This window comes from Schistocerca nitens, chromosome 1, assembly GCF_023898315.1.
Source record: "Schistocerca nitens isolate TAMUIC-IGC-003100 chromosome 1, iqSchNite1.1, whole genome shotgun sequence".
Taxonomy (NCBI): Eukaryota; Metazoa; Arthropoda; class Insecta; order Orthoptera; family Acrididae; genus Schistocerca; species Schistocerca nitens.
Window position 1 is genome coordinate 902,873,898 of NC_064614.1, and position 25,758 is coordinate 902,899,655.

Sequence of the window (25,758 nt, forward strand, 5' to 3'; positions counted from 1 at the left end):
GTGGCCTCCAGTCCGAAGTCTTCTGGCTGATATACAGTTCTCCACGCTAGTCTCTCTGTACTATTGTAAATTCTCCACGCTAGTCTCTCTGTACTATTGTAAACTATTTTAATCTGTTTATTCCAGCATTGGTCTCCCTCGACAATTTTTATCTCTTCACTTCATTATCAAACTGACGATTCCTTTACGCCTCAAGATGTGTCCCATCAATAGATTCCTTCTGTTAGACAGATTGTGCCAATAGTTTCTTTATTTGAGTGTTCGACTCAATACCTCCTTGTTAATTATTCGATCTCCTCATCTAATCCTCATGTCTTCTGTAGCATCACGTTTCCAAAGCTTCTGTTTCCTCGCCGTTCACGACTGGCAGCCGTACAAGGATACACACCATATACGTTCAAAACAGGCTTACCAACACTTAAATTTATATTACATAAAATACTTTTTTCACAAACATTTTTCTTGCTATTGCCTGCCTGTATTCCATATCCTTTCTGCTTCGGTTAGCAGTTATTTTACTGTCCAATTGACGAAAGTAATCTACTACTTTCAGTATCTCACTTTCCAGTATAATTCCTCCAGCATCGCCTGATTTAATTCATCTGCATTGCGTTACCCTCGTTTCGCTTTCGTTGATCTTTATCTTAAACCTCCTGAAGGAATGTCGTCTACTCTGGGGGCTTTGGTTTGACTTTCAGTACTCTGTCAAGTTCTTCTCGCTGTACCGTGACTCTCATCTCATCTTTATTTACTTCCTGTTTCCTTTCTATAAAATTGTTGTTAAGTTCATTTCCTTTCTATAGCCTATCTATATGTATCACCTGTTAGCCTTACTCTCTTTGCTTAGTATTGGCTTACATCTGTGCTTTTGCCATTCTTTCGGCTACTTCTCTTTGCTCCAAAAGCATCTTTAATTATCATATAGGGGCATATATCTTTCCCCTAATCATGCACACTCTGCCGTTTTACGCTTTCTGTTAATCTTATTTTTATACGTCTAGATTCCCTTTTGTCTGCTTCATTTGCAGCATTTTTATATTTTCTCCAATCGTCACTCACAATCAATATCTCGAATGTTATCCAAGGGTTTCTACTAGGCCTTGTGTTTTTGGCTACTTGATACTCTGCTCACCTATTTGTTTCCTGTCTCAAAGCTACTCATTCGTATTCTACTGCAGTTCTTTCACCTGTTCGAGTCAATGGTTCCCTAATGCTCCCTTTGAAGCTCTCAGCAACCTTTTGTTCTTTCAAATTAAGTTTCTATATATAAGGAAAATAATGGATTGAAAGTTACAAGCACATACATATGCAATAACAACTCTTAACGCCTCTCGCCATTATGGCGCCTCCACCAACGACCTTGCAAAGATGCCTTTAAGTGATAGTGAATGAAGTATGGTTCCGCCTTTTTGCAAATGCACAAAATTATTGTTTTGTTTTAACACCCAAACATGTTCCACCACAGTTGTAGCGTCCTCAGAAGATTTTTTCTTTTATTTTCCTGCAATAGTTACGTACATATTATATTTGGGTTATGAAATATGTTACACGTTTTTTTTTTTTGTTACTTAAATTGTACATGCGCTTTAATTTTACGTTGTGTGTGTCCTGTGGCTGTCAACCAAAGTAAGCCAACGATCTAAATTAGTACACCGTGTAATCTGCAAACGTGTGATATAGCCTGCATTGATTTTTTTTGCTTATAATCCAATCTTTAAAATGTATGTTCAGGTAAAAATCGTGGCATATGGCCGTTTTTGGCCTTACTGTCGCAGTATCTGGATAGTCCCGAGCTGTGCCAAGTTTGTTTTTGTGTGCCAAACGTGTTCTTGTGTAGTTGGGATGACTTATGGAAATCTGTAAAAATTTTGTCAAGCTTAGGTATGGAGAAACATTTCGTATAACTTGTTATATATCATTACCATTCATATTTTGATAGTGTTAACTCACGTTTTATCATGCGCATTTGTGAACACTGAGTCTTGTTACGTTATTGTGGCATGGACTCACGTTTAACTGCACAAATTTACGTTCCTCGTGCGCTCCTGACTGTCGTTTGTTTACTGTTTTGTTTTGGATTGAGGTCCGCGAACTTTGAATCTGTTTGTTTTCATTCAGCGTGCGTTGTCCGACAGTTCGCTCAGAGTGCTGAATAGTGTTTCGTTACATATTACTGTCTGGGCATTGATAACTTTTCTGCCCTGTGTGGTAATTTTCTTCTATTGCTAGAAACTGGTGTAAATGATCACCGTGTTTTAGGATCTGGAGGTCTGTTTCTACGCCACTGCGGCGATGATTGTTTTTGATGAGGTGGCCTGCAAATCTAGATTTTGTGTTGTCGTTTTTCAGTGTTCTTAAATGCTTTGAGCATCTTATCTTGAAATTCCTGCACGTCTGTCGGATGCATATTGAATCGCTAACGTAAACATGATATGTATGTGTGTATTTCAGGAAAATAAAATAAAAAAAAAACATACTGACGATGCCACTGCTGCGGTGAAATGTGTTTGGGTGTTTAAACAAAACGACAATTTTGCTTAATCGCAAAAAGGCGGATCCATCCTTAATTCATTATTATTTTCTGCAAGCACGGGAATAACCTCAAAACGCCAATATGGTATTCCTTTAAGTGACGTCCCTCACTGATCTCGCTAGTTCTGCCAGACAGTAGACAGAGAACAACATCGTTTCTTGGAAAGTGAGAGTTCCGCCCAGAGGTACAGAACTAGATATTCAGAGAATAATTATCCGTACTGCATCTTATCGTCCCCATGTTCTGGTAGTCGACACAATTTCAAGACACTCGTTTTGTCTACTGTTTTATCAGTCTCACTGTCTGATGTCTTGAATAAGGAGGCATGAACATAATGATTTTTTTTTCTGAGAGCTCGCTAGTGACTTGTCGACAGCACTCCCAACCCCATCAGATGACTACATATGTTTACAATAACCCTCCGCTCACAACACGGATCCACCAGCGTGTAAAGCGAGGGCACGCTTTTGCCTTGTATTTGCAACTTTTCGCCGTCCGTAAATGTCCGGGGTGTTCACTCATTTGTATGCGAATCTCTCCTAAGTCCGCCTAATACTTTGTGCCATCTACGGAGGGACAAGCGGGGGGCGAGAAAATTTTTATTCAGGAGGACTAAGGGGGATAAGGAAGGGAGAAGACGCATACATCAGCAAATCGGCGCCGGGGGTGAAATGCCGGCCACTGCGTTTGTGAGAGAGAACACAAGGGCGCCGACTTGCCGCGCATGCGCCGTAGGGAAGACTGCAGAAACCACGCGGTGCGCTTCCGGAGCTCCTTGAGGAAGCTCCCAGCAGAGTATGTTTCTCTCGTTGGATTCACAGACGTAGTGAAGGAAGAATGAGTGCTTGTATCTCTCTGTGCCTGTTGTTATTATCGTAATTATTATTTACAGTCTGTAATGGAGCCTGAGTAATATTCTGTAACTTAAAGCGGGGGAACTTTGAAACTACAGTTTTTATTATCCGCTAAATCATTAATATTTACGGATCTATAATTTTTTGAAGACCATTTGAAATTACTTCTTTGTCTGTAGACGTCTCCTCTGTTAAGACATAAAAAGCCCTGCTCTAAACCCCTAAACCTATTTACACATCACGAATTACATGGTCTGCCTCTTCCCACCATACTGTCATCTCTTCTTCATTACATCATCGTCAAATCTCTTCTTGTCCTTTTACTGGCGTAGATTGCATCTACAAGTAGTTTCTGAGTAGTTTAACTAAATCTTGGAAACCGAAATAAATAGCAATAATTTTTAGATACCAATTATTTGACAACATTTTTTTACTGTAGATCTCATATTTTGACTCAGAATGCTGCTGGGAAATCACTGGAAGAATGGCAGAGACTTAACGCTTGTGTTTTTAAATCTTGAAAAAGCTTTTGATAGTGTCGCAAAGAACACCATACGGTAGAGTCTAAGAAAGAAAATGTAGCCAGAAGACTAACCCATAAAGTTGAAATGATTTAAGAAGGCTACTGCAGTTGGGTACAGGCAGGAAATTGTAATTATGATTGCTTTCAAACAACTAAAGAATTTCAACGAGGTAGTGCACTTCTCCCATTGCTTTTTATCACTCTCATGGGTGAAATTATGAAAGGAATGAAGCAGAATTCGAAAATCCGCTCATTTCTATCAACAAATTCGGAATCTATTCTGCAACAAATTAGTCCCCTTAAGATCAAACCAGATTCGCCTTCAGTCATACTTTATCCCCATAATAGGCCTACAAACCTGCATATCAACCAAACACTTCGACAAAAATCTCCAAGCCGCTGAAATGTCCTTACGAACTATGATGCAGAAAACTAGGAAGCATAAGGTAAGAAATGAAAAGACAAGGGAAGAAACTGGAGTGTACACATCCTCGTAAAAAAAAAGTGACACAGGCCTGTTTGAGATGGTATGTAAAACTAATGGACGAGGTAAATTTAGCGCATCAATGGCTACATGGAGATGCAGCAGAAGACCAATAAGAAGACAGTGGAGAAGATGACTGGACCAACTAAAGGAAGACATCGGAACTAGAGGAGTCAACTGGGATAGAGTCCAGAGAGCATAATAGTATATGGACAGAGGCAGGTGTAGAACGCTCATAAGCTACACCCAGGCAACTGGAGTGGACAGCCGATGATGATGATTCGATGTTTGATATAATCAATCTCTGCTGCGTAGTTAGTGCCTATTCCAGAAAGAGCAGAAGCGGAATTCCCGTTTCATTTGATCTTACCGTCAATGGAAAATCAGTAGAGTTTGGCTGATTGGCCAAATAATTAGTGCTCAGTATTTGAAGCTTTGTGAGATACATAATGTTCAGGGATTAATTGTGAGTAATTTGCTGATGCTTTGTTAGTTTTTCTTACACGAATTAAAGCATTAAAATTGATTTTCATGCTGAAATCTACTTCACATCGTTAGTGGACTCTTAGTTGTTACAATGGGTGAGGCAGTACACTGATTAAAGAGGAGTGGGGTTCAAATCCTCATCGGGGTGTTCTGAATTAGGTTTTCAGTGAGTTTTGTAATTGCTTGCTACGCTAGTGTTCTGTCTCTCAAGACAACAATGACGACAGGATGTTAAGTCCTAAGCATTCCTTTCATCTTTCTTTCGATTGTTACAGGTTAAAAATGCTTACTCCCAACCAGTAAAAAGTCGAAAAACATCGACAGAGGACATACATGCAAAAAATTTTACTCGTGCACCTTCCCATATCAGATGGACCAATGTGCCAGAGATGATTTAAAACTCGTCCGAGAGAGGTCACTCACGCAGCCAAGACCTTTGTGCACACATCACCGCGCCAGTGTTTGGTTTAACTTCAGAACCGTGCACCAGCAGTCTCCACGGTAAAACTCAGCTGAAGATGGCTGCCTGGTTGTCAGCCGAACTAGCGATGTCATCAGGCTGCAGTCTTGTTTTGCGAGTCAAAGCGAAATTGTGGAGCTTATTAAGACTATTTTGCAATTGTAGCAGTGCGGACATTTCATAGGGGATCTTCTATAAAAATGACCTTCTCTCATTAGTGATGTAATGCGTCATATAATTTCGCTTGCGCCTCGCACCTCGGCGAGGATTCCAGCCCTGGAAGCGCATCATCTTACGCGCGACAACACATCGCAGAAGACGAGGGAAGGCGCCTTTCAACTAGTCATTTGCAGCGACTTTTTAAAATCTTTCTTTTTATTTAAGTATCTTAGTAGTGGCATATTAAATCGTTTTTCTATAGTTGTTTGCAACAATTAGTATCCTTTTATGACAATTCAAAAAATGAAATCAGATGACAGCACAAAGACGCTTCTACACAAACTGAGTTGTATGGATTAGTACAATTACTTACCACATTTTCAGTACAATCTTCACCATTGACAACATCTGCTTATTTTTTCACAACCACTCACGGAAATCATAAACAATGTGATAGATAAACTCCTATATATAACATCATATCTACTACAAATTTGAGCATTAAGAGTATTCAATGACAAGTTAAATATCGAAAAAAAGTAGATATCGTTTTTCATGGCTTGCTTATTTTATTTCTTTTCAGAGTCCAGGGTCTACGGAAATCACAAATGATAACATGCCGCATGTACTTTTCTATATCGGCAGAACCTACTTCATAATAGGTCTGTATAGAGGTTAATTTCTCCTTCTTCTAGAGCCTATCCCTTTCGGATATTGGGGACCATTACAGCTAAACCACTTTTGATTGTTGGATAAACTTCCTCTCTCTTGTGTGAATTCCATGTCCTTAAGTTTTCGAGCCAAGATCTTCTTCTCCTTCGCCCTCTTTCACCAGGTATCTTTCCTTGAACAATGCTCTGCAGCAGTTTATACATGCTTCCATTGTGCATTACATGGTAGGGATATTGTGCTTTTCTGAATTCTTCTGTGTTTAGGGTTTCTTATTATTTCTTCACATTGCAGAGAATTTTCTCTGTCCATGGTATTCTTAGCATTCTCCTATACAGTCTCAACTCAAATGCTTCAAGTTGTTTGCCCGTCGTCTCGGTGAAAGTCCCGGTGTCAGCTCCATAGAAAAGGATGGGAAATATATGTCAGTATAGAAATTTCAATATTGTATCTGCATTGTGTGAAAAGTGGCAGCTGACTTTCCATAAAGAAAAATGTGATGTCCAGCACGACACCACAGTATGTTAGAATTATATTAATACCTTCAGCTGCTAACGGGCTTTGATATATATCAACGGGGACAAGTGAAAATGAGTGCTCCGACCCGGACTCGAACCCGGGATGTCCTACTTACATGGCAACGCTGTATCCAGCTTTTTTTTTTTATTTATCTCATTTTGTTAGTTTTTGTTCGTTGTATCTGCTCGGGGCGGACGTTGCAAGACACCCGTTTCAGTTCGTCGTTGATCCATTAACTCAGTTTTTTATTACAGAGGGCAGCTAACCCCCTGACCGAACACGCTGAGTTACCGTGCCGGCATCCATCTGAGCCACCGAGGACACACAGGATAGCGCGACAGCAGGGACTATCTCGCGCACGCCCCCCCCCCCCCCCCCCCGCGAGACGCATATTCTCACATTGTATGTCCACACACTACATTCATAGTGTCCCACCCCAACACACTCACTACTCGTGGAAGACATTCTTACCAAGTCCCGCAAGTGTTCGGGGAATATGTGTGCATCCGTACAAAAGAAGGTCGTGGCCGGTGTTGCCAGAACTATACACTTATATGGATATGGTGTTTGTTTTGAGCGAAGGTGGAGAGCGCCCACTTGTGTTTTCAAGGAGTTTTGTTGGAGGGTGTTCAGACATAATGTTTATTATTCAGTTTCCCTTCTACTTTTTCAAAGCGTTTTCCTTGTGCGGTAATACAGAGATCATCGGTCTACAAGAAATAGGTAATATGCTCTGGTTGATCTTTGTATAAAGATTAAACAAAAGGGGGGCCAGGACACCGCCCTGGGCGATAGCGTTCTTTTGCCAACATCATCTTTCCCTACCCTCCAATGTTTCATAAAACTGTTTTGTAACACAGGTTCAATAATTTTTGTGAGCTGATGGTCGTTAAATTTGATACAGAGTTTTTTCGTGAGTATTCCATGGCTGACGCTGTCATATGCAGAACTTACGTCTATCAGAGCTACACCTGTTAATGGTTTGTTTTCAAACCCTTTCTCTACGTGTTCTATAAGGGCAGGATTTAACTGACGCACACTTTTCCGGGCCTAAATCCAGCCTGTTGGGGAATGAGCTTCTGGTTTGTGATATCTGCGATGCGATTTAATATCATTCGTTCGTACAGCTTACACAGATGGGCGACAACTCTTCTGTTGGCCTGTGTCTCTCTCAGATTTCAATAGCGCTTCTATCTTTGATTTTCTCCACAGCTTTGCGATCTGCAACTTTTTTAGACAGTGGTTAAAGAGCTGTAAAATTCATTGTATGTCGCTAGGGCCGAGGTGTCTGATCTGTTCCACGGATATATCATCGACTCCAGCTGATTTCTCTTTTTTGTTGAATTCAGGCCATGATTAAGTTCTAGAAAATGACATTTCGAACATGTTTCATTCTTGGCTCTGCCTTCTGATAATTTTTCTTTTCTGGCGTTTCTTGTTGGATTTTCCATTTAGTAGAAGTTCGTGTGCTGTTTGGTGTTACTGTATGGAGCTGCTTGACTCTCTTAGGGTCGCAGTTAAGTTTTTTGACTACGTTCCAGGCCACTTTGCTGCTGTGGGTCATATCCTTTTTTTGCAGGGCTCCCACCCATTTACCTTTGACTCTTTAAACATTTCCATTAGTGTTTCTCCACCTAGGTCTACCTCTTCACCGAAAAGCACCTGTTCATAAAGTATTTCGTATATCCTCAGGATGTTCTTTGATTCATCGGAGAGGCTAGGGATAAAACACCCAATGTAACCTCCTGGTATGTATCTCCTAGAAGTGTTTTGAACGTCTCTACGAAGGTTTTGTACTTTTCCGGGACTGGGCAGAGATTTCTGCACCCAGTACCTCACCGTGAACTTCTACTTGCCCTCTTTATATTTGAACCTTCTGGGAAATGTTATTATGGTGTTCTCACGGAAGAATTTATTTGGATTCCGATAGGCCGTTGTTGTGTTGTAGTAAGAATTGCTTACAGTGTTTCTAAACGTCGATATTCCACGTTTGCGCGTGCAAAACAATTATCGGGACTCAGATTCAAGCTTCGAGACCTTGTTGTTGAATGAGTGTGGTAGCTTGGAGTCATGAAGAGGAGATAAATTATTTATTTCCGCCCAGTGCTCTAATATATATCCGCTGTCATTTGTATTTGTGTAGCCCCATGATGTGCTGTGGCAGTTAAAGTCTCCTAAGGTTAACTGTGTTTTCTGGTTGTTGATGTTTGGTGATAAGGCCATGCGGAGCTTCTCTCCAGAGGGGATGCGTAATGATGTTATAGTAAAGATGCCCCATTTAACAGTCAGTAAACAGTCAGTAGCTCTATGTTGTTGTTGGTTGTTCTGTTGATCGATGTCATCGCTATCTCAAGTTTCGTGAAGATGTCGGTGCCATATATAGGATCTGCGTTTTCTTAATCTAATCCATTCTCTCTGTTTCTGGTCTTATTGCCCGTTCTCATCTGCGTGTATCTTGGATACACAGAACGTTCCATTTGTGCACGCGGCGAAGTTCTGACAAATTTTGTTGTTTATTTTTAGTGATGCTGTCTACAATTAGGCTTGTAATCGTTCGAGGTGAGTCAGATAAGTGATTTTTCTTCTTGCTTTGCGGTGTTGAAAGGATTGGACATTGGCCTTTATAAAGACGTTTCCAGGAGGCGCCGGACATTATCTGATAAATGTTTATTGTCTCTTATTTTAGATAGTGTACGTTTAGGGGCTCCTTCCTTGTGCTCCAGTTTACCATTCATGTTTAGATGACAGTTTGGAATGCCCTTCTTGCTGATGACTAAGGTACCAGGAACATACTAAATGAAATGATGCTTATACTTGTTAAATAAAGAAAGAACAAAAAGAAATCAACTACTAATTTTCCATTATTCTTAATGGATTTTGCAGGTGGTAATGAACTTTTGGAATGCATTAAAGACTTAATAAAAAATCTGAAGTAGTAAATACTTTTGGAATGCATTAAAGACTTAATAAAAAAATCTGAAGTAGTAAATAGCGTGACGTCAGTACTATGTATTGACTCTTGCAACATATCCCTGCAGAGACATTCAGTCTCGGGACAAGAAAATTCACAGCAGTCCACATGAAAAGGGTAGCCGAATGGACTGCGAATTGCGCACGCCTACAGATCTTTTTTCAGCTCAAGAAAAGCTTAAATGGAAACATGGAGCACAGCACCAAGTTGCTGACGACACGCAATGTCTGGCATTACTTAGGCTTTGGTCGATGCTGTTCTCGACATGCATAGCGTGAATGACACTTTGTGATCTTAGTGTTGGAAGGTTTGTAGGACACTGTTTGTAGCAATGTCACAGCCGGGATATCAGTGAGGACAGCTGTGGATTATACGTTGTTAGAGACAAGAGATGGTTGGCGAATATAGGAACCTCGGAATAGTTAAAATGCAGTTTATTGACTTGTTAGACGTGTGGCCAAAAGATCTAGGGAAATGAATGGATTCATTTCTGTAAGTTGATATCCATGGTTTCTCTCTTCTTACCTATGGTTACTTGTTACATATCACAGCTCCACAATTCAACTCACGGTTCTGTGACACGCTGCCCTCGCTTAATCTACACGTACATCTACACCCTGCAAGCCATGTCACGGTGTGTGGCGGAGGGTACTTGTGTAACAGTATCACGAATGGTTCGCGGAAAGAAAGATTGCTGGTGAGCCTCCTGATGGACTTGAACCTCTCTGATTTCACCTTCATCTGCCTTATCCGCGATTAATTTTATGTGGCCGTTCCACTTCAAATCGCTCCATGTGCACACTCCTACATATTTTATGGAAGTAACTGCTTCTGCACCCGTGTAATTCTACAGTGACTACGTAATACGCTAAATTGATATATATTGAGGGCCAATAGCCACTCCCTGCATGAAGCGTCAATTCTCTGCAGGTCTTTGTGCATTTGTCTACAATTTTCTAGCGTCTATATACAATAGCATTATCTACGAAAAGCCTGGAGGAACTTCCTGTATTATCCACTGAGTCATTTATATGAATACTGAAAAGTAATGGTTCTACAACATTCCTTGGGATACGCCTGAAGTTTCTTTTACGTCTTCAAACTCTTCTCCATTGGAATGAGCTGCTGTGTTTGCTAGAAACTCTTCAATTCAGTTACGTAGTTGGTCTGATTTTCCATACCCTCGAATTTTTCACTATGCTGCTGTACGGAACCGTATCGAATGCCTTCGGAAAGTCAAGGAACACGGAGTCCACCTGGGCGCCTGTACCTACTGCTTTCTGGGTCTCGTGGGCGAACAGAGCGAGCTCAGTTTGACAAGATTTTCGGAACCCACGTTGGTTCCTACAGAGGAGATTTTCGGCCTCCAGAAATGTCATAATGCGCAAGCATAAAACGCGTTCCAAAATTCTACAAACGACAGGCATCAGAGATATAGGCGTATAGTTTAGTGCGTCTGTTCGAGAACTGTTCTTGAAAAGGGGAATGACCTGTGCTTTTTATCAATCACCAGGAGCACTTCGCTTCTCCGAAGACCCACGGCCCACTACTGCCAGAAGAGCGGCAAGTTCTTTCGCATACTCTGTGTAGAACCATACTGGTGTCCAGTTTTGTCCAGAGGCATTCCCTCTGTTGGCCGATTTCAGTTGCTTTTCTATCCCATGGTCATTTATTTGGATATCAACCATTCTGTCGTTTGTGTGACTATTTAACAGCGGCTGTACAGAGAGATCTTCCTCTGTGAAACAGTTTTGGAAGAAGACGTTCAGCATTTCGGCCTCTTCTTAGTCATCCTCCGTTTCAGAGCCATAATCGTCACAGTGTGTCTAGACAAATGTCTTCAATCGGATAATTGATTTCAGGTATGACCAGAATTTCCTAAGATTTCGTGTCAAGTCAGCAGATGCAATTTTACTTTCGAATTTGTTGAACACTTCGTACAAGACTCACCTGAAGCTAACTTTGGCTTCGTTTAATTTTTCTTTGTCTGTGAAGCGCTGGTTACCACTAAATTTGAAGTGAAGTTTACTCTCGTAGCATCTTTCTAACATGCTTGTCGAATCACAGCATATCTTTTGTATCCTTCACATCTTTGCTCGGCATATCCCTGTATAAGGCGTATTATACAACGCTCTTCAACATTGTCCATTGATGCTCAACGTTGTTAGTGCTGGAGATGAAAGTTCCATGTTCATCTGTCAGGTAATCTAACACTTGTTTCTTGTCGGTCTTGCTAAACAGAAAAATCTATCTACTTTTCTTCGTATTCCTATTAGAGCCGTATGCTGTAATAACCTAAAATTGGACACATATTACATGGAACGTTATTTTCGATTTACTCTGTACTATAAAACCATTTACTATATCTCCTCAAACATCGTATATGCTGAGGTTACATAAGACATGGATAGTGATATCCACATATACAGATGGCGGTAGTATCATGTACAAAAGGTATAAAAGGGCAGTGCATTGGCGAAGCTGTCATTTGTACTCGGGAGATTCATGTGAAATGGTTACCGACGTGATTATTTCCGCACGAGGGCAATTAGTAGACTCTGAACGCGGAATGTCGGAACGAGACGCATGGGACAAATGGTTCAAATGGCTCTGAGCACTATGGGACTTAACTTCTGAGGTCATCAGTCCCCTAGAACTTAGAACTACTTAAACCTAACTAACCTAAAGACATCACACACATCTATGCCCGAGGCAGGGTTCGAACCTGCGACCGTAGCACTCACGCGGTTCCAGACTGTAGCGCCTACAACCGCTCGGCCACTCCGGCCGGCCGCATGGGAGAATCCATTTTGGAAATCGTTAGGGAATTCAGTACTCCGAGATCCAAGGTACCAAGACAGTGCAAAGATACCAAATAACAGGCATTATCTTTCACCACGACAACGCATAGGCCAACGGCCTTCATTTAACGACCGAGAACAGCGGCGATTGCCCCGAGTTGTCATTGCTAACAGACAACACTGAGTAAAATAACAGCAGAAACCAGAGTGAGACTACAAGAAACGTATCCGTTACGAACGTGCGGCAAAGTTTGGCGTTAATCGGCTTTGGCAGCAGACAACCGAAGCGAGTGCCTTTGCTAACAGCACGACATCGTCTGCAGCGCCTCTCCTGAGCTCGTGACCGTATCGATTGGACTCTAGGCGAGTGGAAAACTGCGGCATTTTCCGATGAGTCCAGATTTCATTTGATAAGAGCCGATGGTAGTGTTCGACTGTGACGCAAACCCACCGAAGCCATGGATCATAGTTGCCAACGAGGTACCGTGCAAGCTGGTAATGGCTCCGTAATGGCATCGTATGTGTTTACGTGGTATGGGCTGGGTCCTCTGGTCCAACTGAACCGATAACTGATTGTAAATGGGTGTATTCGGCTACTCAGAGACCATCTGCAGCCATTGTTGGGCTTCAAATCCCCGAACAACGATGGGTATCTCAATGGTGCGAAAATTGGCAGTTGACCCTAAATAACGAAAAGTATGAGGTCATCCACATGAGTGCTAAAAGGAATATGTTAGACCTCGATTACACGATAAATCAGTCAAATCTCAAGGCCGTAAATGCAACTAAATACCTAAGAATTACAATTACGAACAACTTAAATTGGAAGGAACACAGAAAATTGTGTGGGGAACGCTAACCAAAGACTGCGTTTTATTGGCAGGACACAGAGAAAATTTAACAGGTCTACTAAGGAGACTGCCTACACTACGCTTGTCCGTCCTCTTCTAGAATACTGCTGCGCGGTGTATGGTCCTTATCAGATAGGACTGACGGAGTACATTGGAAAAGTTCAAAGGAGGGCAGCGCGTCTGTTATTATCGCGAAATATGGGAGAGAGTTTCACTGAAATGATACAGGATTTGGGCTGTACATCATTAAAAGAAAGGCTTTTTTCGTTGCGACGGAATCTTCTCACGAAATTCCAATCACCAACTTTCTCCTCCGAATGCGAAAATATTTTATTGACACCGACCTACATAGGGAGGAACGATCATCACGATAAAATGAGGGAAATCAGAGCTCGTACGGAAAGATATAGGTGTTCATTCTTTCCTCGCGCTATACGAGACTGGAATAATAGAGAATTGTGAAAGTGGTTCGATCAACGCCGTGCCAGGCACTTAAATGTGATTTGCAGAGTATCCATGTAGATGTAGATGAATTTTTATGCATGACAATGCCCCATGTCACCGGATCAGAAGTGTTCGCAATTGGTTCGAAGAACATTCTATACAAGGAGCGAATGGTTTGGCCACCCAGATCGCCCGACGTGAATCCTATCGAACATTTGTGGGACACAATCGAGAGGTCAGTACGTGCACAAAGTCCTGCAGCGCAGACCCTTTCGCAGTTATGGGCGGCTGTAGAGGCAACATGGCTCGATATTTATGCAGGGAACTTGCAAACGACTTTTGAGTCCTTGCCACATCGGGTTGTAGCACTCCGCCGGGCAAAAGAAGGTCCGACACGATATTAGCAGGTATGCCATGACTTTTGGAACCTCACTATATATTCTGCTGTGAAGAAACGCATGCTATCTGCTGGTGGTCACGCCATAATTTCACCACAGTAATACATTTCGTTAATAGTGGTGTCACCGTCATTAGAGAATGGAAAAACATGGAGACAGGGACTGAGACAAGGTTATGACTAGAAGGGGTAATGGGAGGGTTTATTGACTAGAATTAACAAAATACATAGTCCTCAAAATTTGCGTCGTCCATGGAAGAAACGCTAATAAACATGTATTCTTTGGAAGCTGTTAGTAACGCGCTCGTGCACTGCGGCGTTTACCTGGCGCCGCTCTTTGTTCGGGACGCCTGGGGGAGCGCCCAGTGCTCACAGCCCGGCCGACTGCCGTGATTACAGTTTATCGAGACGCAGACTGGCGGCCAGATTGCCCCGGGCCGCTTATCTGGCCATCGCAATTCCGCGCTGCGCCGCGCCGCGTCGCTGGGGTCAGTTTTTGCCCCCCTCCCGCTCCCCTCCCCCCAATCTGCCTCTCATTTCAGAGGCCGTCTTAGATAGCAAGGAAGCAGGGGCGTCACCCTTCCCCCTTTGTGCCTTCCCGCTCCTTATCTGACAAGAAGCCCTCCTTGTGCGAGCTGCTTGTTTTGCGCTTCCTCAAGTCCTTTCGGTGCACTGGCAGCTTATGTTATTATCAAAGGGGGAGAACTTTTGGCTTTGAGCAAAAACATGCTAATCTGTTTACAAGTTATTTCTCTAATTACACGAATTTTTGTCGCGGAGTGTAGAACTAACTGAAGCAAACACCCTCGAGGACCACCGCTGGCATCAAGTTGTATTGCGATTCCTCATAAAATGTAATGACGCAATAGATTCGAAACTTACAGTTTGATATGCCTAGTTATTGACACTATACCATTTTTTACGTTGTTAGCAGGTGCTATGAATCTCGAGAGCAGTGCTGAGCTTTTAATAGGTCCAACTGTCCGCCCCCGGTAGCTGAGTGGTCAGCGCGACAGAATGTCGATTTCCGGCTGGATCGGAGATTTTTTGTGCTCAGGGACTGGGTGTTGTGTTGTCCTAATCATCATCATTTCATCCCCATCGACGTGCAAGTCGCCAAACTGGCTTCAAATCGAGACTTGCACCCGGCGAGAGGTCTACCCGACGGGAGGCCCTAGCCACGAGACATTTTAATAGGTCCAACTCAAACATCTACGTCAACATCTACGTAATCTGCAAGCCAGCGTGTGGTGTACGGCGGAAGGTACCTTGAACCACTACTAGATATTCCTCTTCCTGTTCCACTTGCAAATAGAACGAGGGAAAATTTTCTCTCATCTTATCTTCGTGGTCCTTGCCGAAATGTTTGTTTGCGGCAGTAGAATGGTTCCGCAGTCAATTTCAGGTCCATATTCTCTCAATTATCTGAATAGTGTTCCGCAAAAAACACATCCTCGTCTTCCCCCCGTGGGGTATCATTTGATTTCACGAAGCATCTGCGTAATACCTGCGTGGTGCACGAACCTACCGGCAACAAAACTAGCAGCCTACCACTGAATTACCTCGATGTATTCGTTTAATCCGACCTGGTAGGAATGTCAGACACTCGAGCAGCACTTAGGATGGTTCAAATGGTTCAAATTGCTCTGAGTACAATGGGACTTAACATCTGACATCGTAAGTCCCCTAGACTTAGAACTACTTAAACCTAACTAACCTAAGGACATCACACACATCCATGCCCGAGGCAGGATTCGAACCTGCAACCGTAGCAGCAGCGCGGTTCCGGACTGGAGCTCCTATAAGCGCTCGGCCACAGCGGCCGGATATCACTCAAGAATGGGTCGCACTAGTGTTCTATACGCGGTCTCTTTACATATGAACGACACTTTCCTAAAATTCATCCAATAAACCGAGGTCAAGAATTCGCCTTCCCTCCTGCTGACCTTACGCGCTCGTTCCATTTCACACAGTTTTGCATCACGATTGCTAGATATTTAATTGACGTCACGGCGTCAGACTGCACACGATTAATGCTTTATTCGAGCATTACCGGGTTGCTTTTCCTACTCGTTGCATTAACTTTTTTTTTTCTACATTTAGAGTACTGTGTTGTTCATCACACCGACCAGAACTTTGTCTCAGTCATTTTGTATCTCCCTATAGTCATTCAACGACGACACCTTCCCATACACCACAACATCATCCAACTGCTGCTCACCCTACCCGTCAGTTCATTTACAATAATATTACAGAGGTCCTATCACACTTCCGTCGCGAAGTCATGATGATACCCTTGTCTCTGATGAACACTCGCCGTTGACGACAACGCACTGGGTACTATTACTACAAAAGTAACGGAGTCGGTACGCTCATATCTTACCATCTGCAATGGGGAGCGGTGCCAAACGGTTTCCGGAAATCGAGGAATATGGAGTCTGCCTGTTACCTTCCATACATATCTTGCAGCATATCATGTGAGAAAAGGGCAAGCTGAGTTTCGCACGAGCGACCAAGGATTTTGCAGTAAGTCTGTTCTTTTACCCTTCTTATACAAAGGAGTCACTTGCCCTTATTGCCGATAAACTAAGGAGCCAATGCCGTAGAGTATTCTCTGTAAAACCGAATTGGGATTCCATCCGTACATGGCGTCTCATTTGTTTTCAACTCCTTCAGCTGCTTGTCTACGACAGGGATGCCTATTACTGTGGCCTCCATGTGGGAGTCTGTGCAACTGTCAAACTATGGTATATTTGTTCGATCTCCTACGTGAATGGTCCCCGAGTTTAAAACTTTAGCTTTCCCTTTGCTGTCTTCTATTGTCACGCCAAACTGGTCAACTAGTGGCTGGATACACAGTTCAAAAGCTGTCCATGACCCTCACACGCATGTTGGATAGCTGCTGAAAGCATAGCGCACATCTATCTAGTGACTTCACATATGTAACCTGTTAGTTGTCTCAGGTTGCAGTATCCCCTAGGCTACGGTTTACCCTAACCACGAAATTTCCAAAGGGGTGAGACGTCTCATTTGCCTTTACGTTCAAACATGTTCAAATGATAGCTGTTTCAGTAGCCAAGTACTGTTTTCAGTTGCAGGATGTCGCTTCGGAGATGAAACTGCTGAGAAACAGAAATTACAGTTATACACGTCTTACTTGCTCTTGAAGACTGCGAATAGCTTCTTCGGAGCACGTAGAAAATATGTGGCAGATGACTAACAACAGTGACGCCGACGCGTATTGGCACGACTGATCAACTACGACCTAGCAGTTATAAGCCATAAATTATTTTTGTTGGTATGGCATTAAGCCGGAAGACGGGTTTGATATAGCTTCCTACTCTAGTCTATCCTGTGCAAATCTCGTTGCCTCTTCGTTGCTTTAGCAACATAAAACCGTTTGAGCCTCTTTACGTAGTAACCACTGCACCTGCAAAGGCGTAACGCAGAGAAGTAAGTTGACTGCACGTATTCCTATATTGGTCAAAACTAGAAAAAAAATTAAAGTTCCTACTATTAAGTGCCCGGAAACCAATACATACTGACAAGGGAACCTCCCCATCGCACCCCCCTCAGATTTATAAGTTGGCACAGTGGATAGGCCTTGAAAAACTGAACACAGATCAATTGAGAAAACAGGAAGATGTTGTGTGGAACTGTGAAAAAATAAGCAAAATATACAAACTGAGTAGTTCAGGAGCGCCGTGGTCTCGTGGTAACGTGAGCAGCTGCGGAACGAGAGGTCCTTGGTTCAAATCTTCCATCGAGTGAAAAATTTAATTTTTTTATTTTCAGTTTATGTGACAAACTCTTATGTTTTCATCACTTTTTTGGGAGTGATTATCACATCCACAAGAAAACCTAAATCGGGCAAGGTAGAAGAATCTTTTTACTCATTCGCCAAGTGTACAAGTTAGGTGGGTCGACAACATATTCCTGTCATGTGACGCACATGCCGTTACCAGTGTCGTATAGAATATATCAGATGTGTTTTCCTGTGGAGGAATCGGTTGACCTATGACCTTGCGATCAAATGTTTTCGGTTCCCATTGGAGAGGCACGTCCTTTCGTCTACTAATCGCACGGTTTTGCGATGCGGTGGCAAAACACAGACACTAAACTTATTACAGTGAACAGAGACGTCAATGAACGAACGGACAGATAATAACTATGCAAAAATAAAGAAAGTAAAATTCTCACTAGAGGGAAGACTTGAACCAAGGACCTCTCGTTCTGCAGCTGCTCACGCTACCACGAGACCACGGCGCTCCTGAGTTCACATTGTCCATGATGTTGCCTATGTGGCCCATGGACTACTCGGTTTGTATATTTTGCTTATTTTTTCACAGTTCCACACAACTTCTTCCTGTTTTCTCAATTGATCTGTGTTCAGTTTATCAAGGCCTATCCACTGTGCCAACTCATAACTAAATCTGAAGGGGGTGCGATGGGGAGGTTCCCTTGTGAGATATGGGCCGTTTTACTTGTGACAAGTAGTCATAGCCTTCAGTGGTGCAGGCAGTCCTATTGTTGCAGTAAGCTTCGCGATAACTTACCAGTGAAAGTTACCCTTGGAGAAAGACTACTGTGGTTTATGCTCGACATGGCGCCAACCCATTTTCTACAGATTGTATGACACTGCGTCACCGCAAAGTTTCATGGTCCACGCATAGATCGAGAAGGCCCCGTGGAGAAGCCTCCCCATACACCGGGCCTGAATTCGTTGGATTTCTGGCTATGGCGACGTTTAAAGGCATTGGTGTATGCACAACTAATAGACATCGTGTGCAAACGTTACAGGAGCGTGTGAGCAATGCATGTGACGCAGTCCGAACGGAGCCAGATGTATTCGGAAGACTGCGTGATTCGCTGCGAATAAGGGGTGGAGTGTGTGTCTGGATACAGGGGGTAACCACGTGCAGCACTGCCTATGGTGTCTGCTTCTACGTAGCAGACAGATGAGAATGAGAAGACAGACTGGTTCATATCTCAGCCGGTATTGGTTTCCAGACATTTCAGCATATGAACATTTCTTCTAGTTTTTACCATTTCTACCTCCTGCAGGAATATTTCAACACTTTGTAATTTTTTGTTTTATTCATGTGATATATGGTATGTACTGCAGACACTTGAGAATGGCCACACAGCCATAGTGAATTACCGCAGTAGTGAACAATATAAAATAAAACTATGGTTTAATCCTAATGCGAACGGCCAACATGAAAAATTGATATTCAAGAAGCCTCTTTATTAGTTAATTGATCTGTCCATTCTTCTGTAGCATCACATTTCAGAAGCTTTTATTCTCTTCTTGTTTGAATAGTTAATAATAGATGCTTCACTTACGTACGAGATAACGCTCCAAACACGTTCAGAAAAGACTCCCTACCTTATACTCGATATTAGCGCGCTTCTCTTTTTCAGAAGCGCTTTTCTTATTTTTTTAAAGATTTTCATCTTGCTTTCAGCTGCTTATTTTACGATTGCAATTTCGACATTAAGCTATTTTCAAGCATAAGATTTTGACATATAGACTTAAACGTTTATGTGAAAATCATGTGCTTGAAAATGACTTAATGCCGACATTGCACTCATAAAATAGAATTATAATGGCTGAACAAGATGAACTTCTTTAAAGAATTTACAAGAAAATAATTGTTTTTCTTATTATCACCAGTCTGCATTTTACACCTCTCTGCTTCGGCCATTGTCATTTATATTGCCATTCAAATAGTAAAATCCGTCTACTACTTTTAGTGTGTCATTTGCTAATCTATCTCCCTCAGCGTCACCTGAATTAATCTGACTACATTCCGTTATCATTATTTTACTTTTGTTGGTGTTCCTTTTTTCAAGATTGTAATCCATTCCGATAAACCGATCTTGCAAGTCTGCCGTCTGACAGAACTACTATGTCATCAGTAAAACACAAAATTTTTGTTTCTTCTATCAGAACTTTGATTCTCTTTTCTAAAAGAAGTCACTGTCAAGGTGTGTGTCTGAGTGGCACGCGGAGGACTTAGCTGTGGTTCGCAGTGCTGGTACGAACCATTATTTGCCAGGCAGACTAAAATGAAGTCCCATTCAGATTTGTGGTTACAAAAAGAGCTAACTGAACTATTAAAAGCGTATAAAATCCTTCATTGACGGCCAGGTAAGAGCTGCATGTCAAGCCAAGTGACACTATGTAATTCACTGCAATTTGCGTGGATCCATTGGCACCTAGCAGAATTTACGTTATGTATCAGCGTTTCAAGGGAAAGGGTAATTTTGCTTAGAGTCCTGTAACTATATCACGTTGTAGTTAACACATTTGGCGAAAAAGCTCCGAGAATAACGCAAAAGTTTTGAAGAAATCAGTTGAATCCATTTCAACGTTTACGTCCAGTATTATATGTGTGTTCAGTAAACTATTACACAACATTTCTATCCTTTTAAATAGTTTCGTTTTATGCCCTTCGTTAATTTTCTATTTCAAGATCTGCATTGATGTTGTTAAATCTGTGCCCAAATTCGCAAATGTGCATGTTGAAGGCAGATTTTGTGCATCAGTTACACCCTGTCGCTCTTATACTATTGGACTTTTCCCTTTCTTGTCTCACTGCTGCTCCAACCTTTACCTGAATCTCCATTAGAGAGAAATAGTAGAGAAGTATGTGGACAGCACATCGCCCTAACAGTCGTGTGCTTTTGAAATGAAAGACGGTGCTTCTCCTAGGCATTATTGTTAACCGTCTCATGCTGATGAATGATTTCCACACCAGACCTTCCATGAAATGTAAATCCTTAGCCCTCCCTAGGATCGAACCGAAATCCTCCCTATAATAGTCAGCCATGCTGACATCTCAGCCTGTGAGGCAGTGTATCCTTCCAATACTTCCTTCATTTTTCTTTTCTTCAGCTTACTGAAATGATGTAGTTCAAGTTGCAACCCACAGTGACCAATCGAATTTAGGATCATTTACATTAAATTTCGGAAGTATCTGAGGAAGCATGGCTAGAATTTAATGTCCTGTCGACGTCATGAGTGAAGAAGCACAAGGTTAGGTAGCACAAGAACAGGAAAGAAAATAGGCCGTTTCGTTTCAAGGAAAACTTCTAGCATTCGTCTTAATCCATTTATGAAGTTGTGGGTGACGAAATGAACCCTGCTCTTCCCGAATGGCACTCTATTTCCTAAGCCATCTATCACCGCACTAGACGCTGGACAACCGTTTCAGTATTCGCATACAGCCTGATGATGCCCCACCGTATTTAGATACTGTAGATAACTCCCAAAGAGAACTCAAAATCACGAACTCGATTCGATGTGGACCTGCATCTTCAGTTTCATGTAGACCTCGTAGTCTCTCTCTGCTGAATGTTATAATATTTGCTGGAAAACATTTTGTTTTTAACAACGTTTGTGTTGGCGAGGATTTAAATCACGCAACTCTATCAGATGCACCTTTCAACGTTGCTGAAAGCCAACCAGGAAACTTCCCCATTTCTTGCATCTCTCTTCTTGTTCAGCTCTTTCCGTAATTATTGCCTTAGGGAACGAGTTCAAAAGGCTCGTATGATACATTACAGTTTCTTTATTTCTCAGCGGCTTTATCTTGGAAAGTAGGCGCGCCTCTAAAACATGCGAACCGTTAACAAGAAAACATTTCAGTTACTTTTCTTTTAATTTATTATCTTTGTCTTCTGCTTTGAAAAACTTTTTGTTTAATTGTGAGCATTCTATATGATACATTGGTACATCCTCGTGTCTGATAATTCTTATCCAGAGTTGTCGAGAATACTGGCAAACCAAAATTATGCCCCTATGCCCCTCATTAATGATACGTACGCTCCATCACTGCCAACTCTTCGCATTCGAAAATTATGACGACATAATTCTGTCAATTTTTGGTTCAACTATACTGCACGCAGCAAGTATAACGGAATTCGAATTTTCTTTAAAGACGTTTTAATTTGTGGTTGACCCAACATATCCCTGAATCACATCAAGCAAAGATGTCAGTTTCGTCTGCGTTTTGATTATTACTGAACCGTTTGCAGAATACCTTCCACGTGTGATTTATTTCTACTCATCTATTTGCGGTCTAATGAACAACTTCTTCTGGGTGCTGCGCAACACTTTCGTTACATAAAAGTAGAACAGAACATATCTATGGATTATTTTTAGTCATTTTTTACATAACTGAATCGTTGTGGAAGTAATACCCGATTCGTAAAACTTCAATTTCTTTCACAGGCGAGTACTTAATTGTTTTTATTGGGAGACATGTCGCAGCGGGTTATCGCTTTACGCGTAACATCAGCTTAGCTGTTAAACGTCTGTGTTGATAACGATATCTTGCAAAGTTATTCGTAATACTTTTGGGTACTAGAACAGCGATGACACAGTTGTGAAACATCTGTTATTCCTAGGAATTCATGCTGAAATGACTTAGATGCTTCTGATGATCGCCGATTTGATTTTTCATCGTGATCATCTTCCGAAGGTAGCATCCACACCCCTGTCTCGTCCCAGTAAAATCTGACAGATGTTTTTGATATCGACATTTACTGAACACAAGGAGAAAAAATGAGAGTTAACGACTTACTGGTCGAGTCTCACATGTGGCGCGTGCACTGCAGTTTGGTAGATTTCATCAATGGAACTTTCCAGGCGATCTATCGCAGCACGTCACATTTTCAACTGAATAATGTTTCCCAAGAATTCTATTGTGCTTTTCGTTTACTGTTTACCTTTTAAACATTTATTGTTTTGTTGGATCAGATACTTTTGGAGTGCCGCGTTTTAAACAAGTGTAGGCGTTTTTTATTGGCGTTTCATGAAGTTAGGTTAAACGCTAAATAGCTGAGAACGATTTACAAACTTGCTTAAAGTTACGTGCACGATCGAAAAGACTCGTGTTGTGGATTCTACGGAGCTGAGTTTAGTTTGTGAACTTTAGCTTGGACTTCATTGGATTCTATGTTACTGTGTTGCATTCTACAGTTTGTGTCAGACGATTTCTGCCTGGAAAGCAGACAGTTCTGTTAGTAATGTCTGCCGTGTACATCGTTAGTACTCAATATAAAGAATTATTTCGCTGTTGCGCAATTACCATTACCTGTCTTTCACTGTGGACTCTCTGATCAAGAATACTGGATTCAGAAACTTCTCTCACGTACCGTAGCGCTCTGCCTGCTATTAGACGAGCTGTTTGATGTGATGTGGCATGTTGTTTTTCAGTTTTATTACATCGCGCGGTAAAAAAGAAAAGAACAGTAATAAGTAAAATACCACATTCGAAATTTACGTTGATAGCTGGGAATAATACTACATTACTTTTCACATAAAAATCGTTATCCTCAAACAGTCGACGTATTTAAGAATTCAGAGAGAAGTTTACCAGTTTTCGATTGACAAATTTCCGTTTGTTGTATAGAGTCACAGAGCCATCGTGTTGAATTCATTGGGAGAAAATTCGTCAGATATTAACACAATTCTGCTCGTTGAGAATCAGTATTTTAAGTTCGTACTAACTCTTTGTTCAGAAAAATATGATAAAATGGAAGTCATCTACAGCACAATCGCTTTGAATAGAAATGTCTCACACATTTTTCGAGCTACAGCAGTCTTGCAAGCACTCTTTCACAATGATTAGATCGAATTCTGCATCAGATTACGATTTGCACTTCACGAAACGCTATGAATACAGAGTAGTATATTACGCGGCGAATGACACTCGTAAGTTACTGTTGCAGTGCCTATACTGCAAACAAGGAAGGGATCATGCTGTTGCATACTATAACGAAAGGGGTAAGGAGGGAACCGCAGAGATTTGGTTACATGTTAGAGAAGGGAAGAAAACAATTCAGTGGGTCTTGCGGTAAAAACCGAGTATAGAAATAGACAACAGCCCACATCTTTACTGTAAAGAGAGACCAGATTGAATTAAACTCACCCTACAATTAATACGTCGTAGAAAATTCAATTTATTCTACAACTTTGTTTGTGAATTCCTATGCTGCCTTTATTTCACTCGTATTTTATGAACTAAGTCCCTGGAGTTGCTTGCTGGTCTTATGCATCAGCTTTTTGGAATAACATTTTCCGATTCAAGCATAGTTACACTTGTCCGCCAGATTATCGTTCTCACTGTAAATTCCTGTTGATACTTTCACTTGGTACCAAACTGACAGAAATGGCATGATCCCCTGTTACTTACGTGAATTACACGAACTTAACGCTTGTGGTTCTGCAATTAATCTACAGATGGCCAAGCTTGCACGCACACGTTGCCATTGTACTGTATCACTCCTGTTCTTCCGCTTTTCACAGATATGTAGTCTGTTGATATGAGAGAGACTGTTTAGATCCGGTTACATACTGAAACTGCGTATCGCTGTGGAGTTATAGCAGATGTAAGACAAAGCCATTTTTCAACTCTTTCCGCTACTGGCCAAGATAAGAAACATATTTCAGCACATCGATAGGAACAGGTGTATTTCTGCTGTGTGGTTTTAAGGGCGTTACTTTTACGTTATCCTTCATATTAATTGCAAACAGAGACTATGAGCAGTATATTTGTAGGGCTTCTGGCCTACACCAAAAGTACGGGCGACATTCCCCGGTTGCCTATATGCGGGGGCAGGTTAGGTGGCGGGGGAGGAGGGGTGAGGGAGGGGAGGTATTACACGCGAAAACACACACACACACACACGCACACATTATGCTCTTCCAATCGCAATTTTCAGCGCCCTCTTAAACCACGCCTCTTTTGTAGGAAATAGGCCAATGAAAGACCTCCTAAAACAACACACACACACACACACACACACAAATTTTGCTCTGATAATCACAGACCAGTATTTTACAACAGCCAATTAATATGTACTTCCTAGACCTGGAACCTTGTTTTCTGCACCATCCCACTTAGTATCCAAAAATGACTGCATTTCGAGCCACTTCAGTGCAAGACAAAGTGGATCCCCAAATTGAGTGTGACAATGTTATTTATATCCCTGAATTATCTTTGTTATTGCCTTATAAAAGTGCAAAACACACGTCGCTCACTTAACTGAAACTACTGATGTAACTTACAGGTTAATTTACACTTAACAACATCTGTGGTTCGATCATTGCACACCACTTGCTGCAACACACAGTGGACCTTCAAATTAAGTGCCAAGATGTTGTTTCCACGTTTAAATCGTCTGTATTATTTTCAAAATACGTAAATAGTTGTTCTATAATAGTACAAAACACACTTTCTCGTTTTATTGACACTACTGATGTAACTTACAAATCAAAGTACACTTGTTGACGACTATGGATCGATCTCTGTGCCTCAGACAGGCCAATCAGAGAGCTTCTAATCCATCATACACGTATTTAGATCTCCGAGTCACAGTGAAGTAGTTTACTGGCCATTGAAACAGAAACAGCCCCAAGCCGGCTATCTTGTTCTCTGTACTCAAATTGGCACCCGAACACGACTGTAGTTCGATCTTTCCACTGACTTTGATGAAAGAAGAAATGGGTCCTCAAATGAAGTGTCACAATGTTATTTCCACATCTCACAGAGTTACACATGATTTTCAAGACATATTATAGAGAAAAGAATTGCA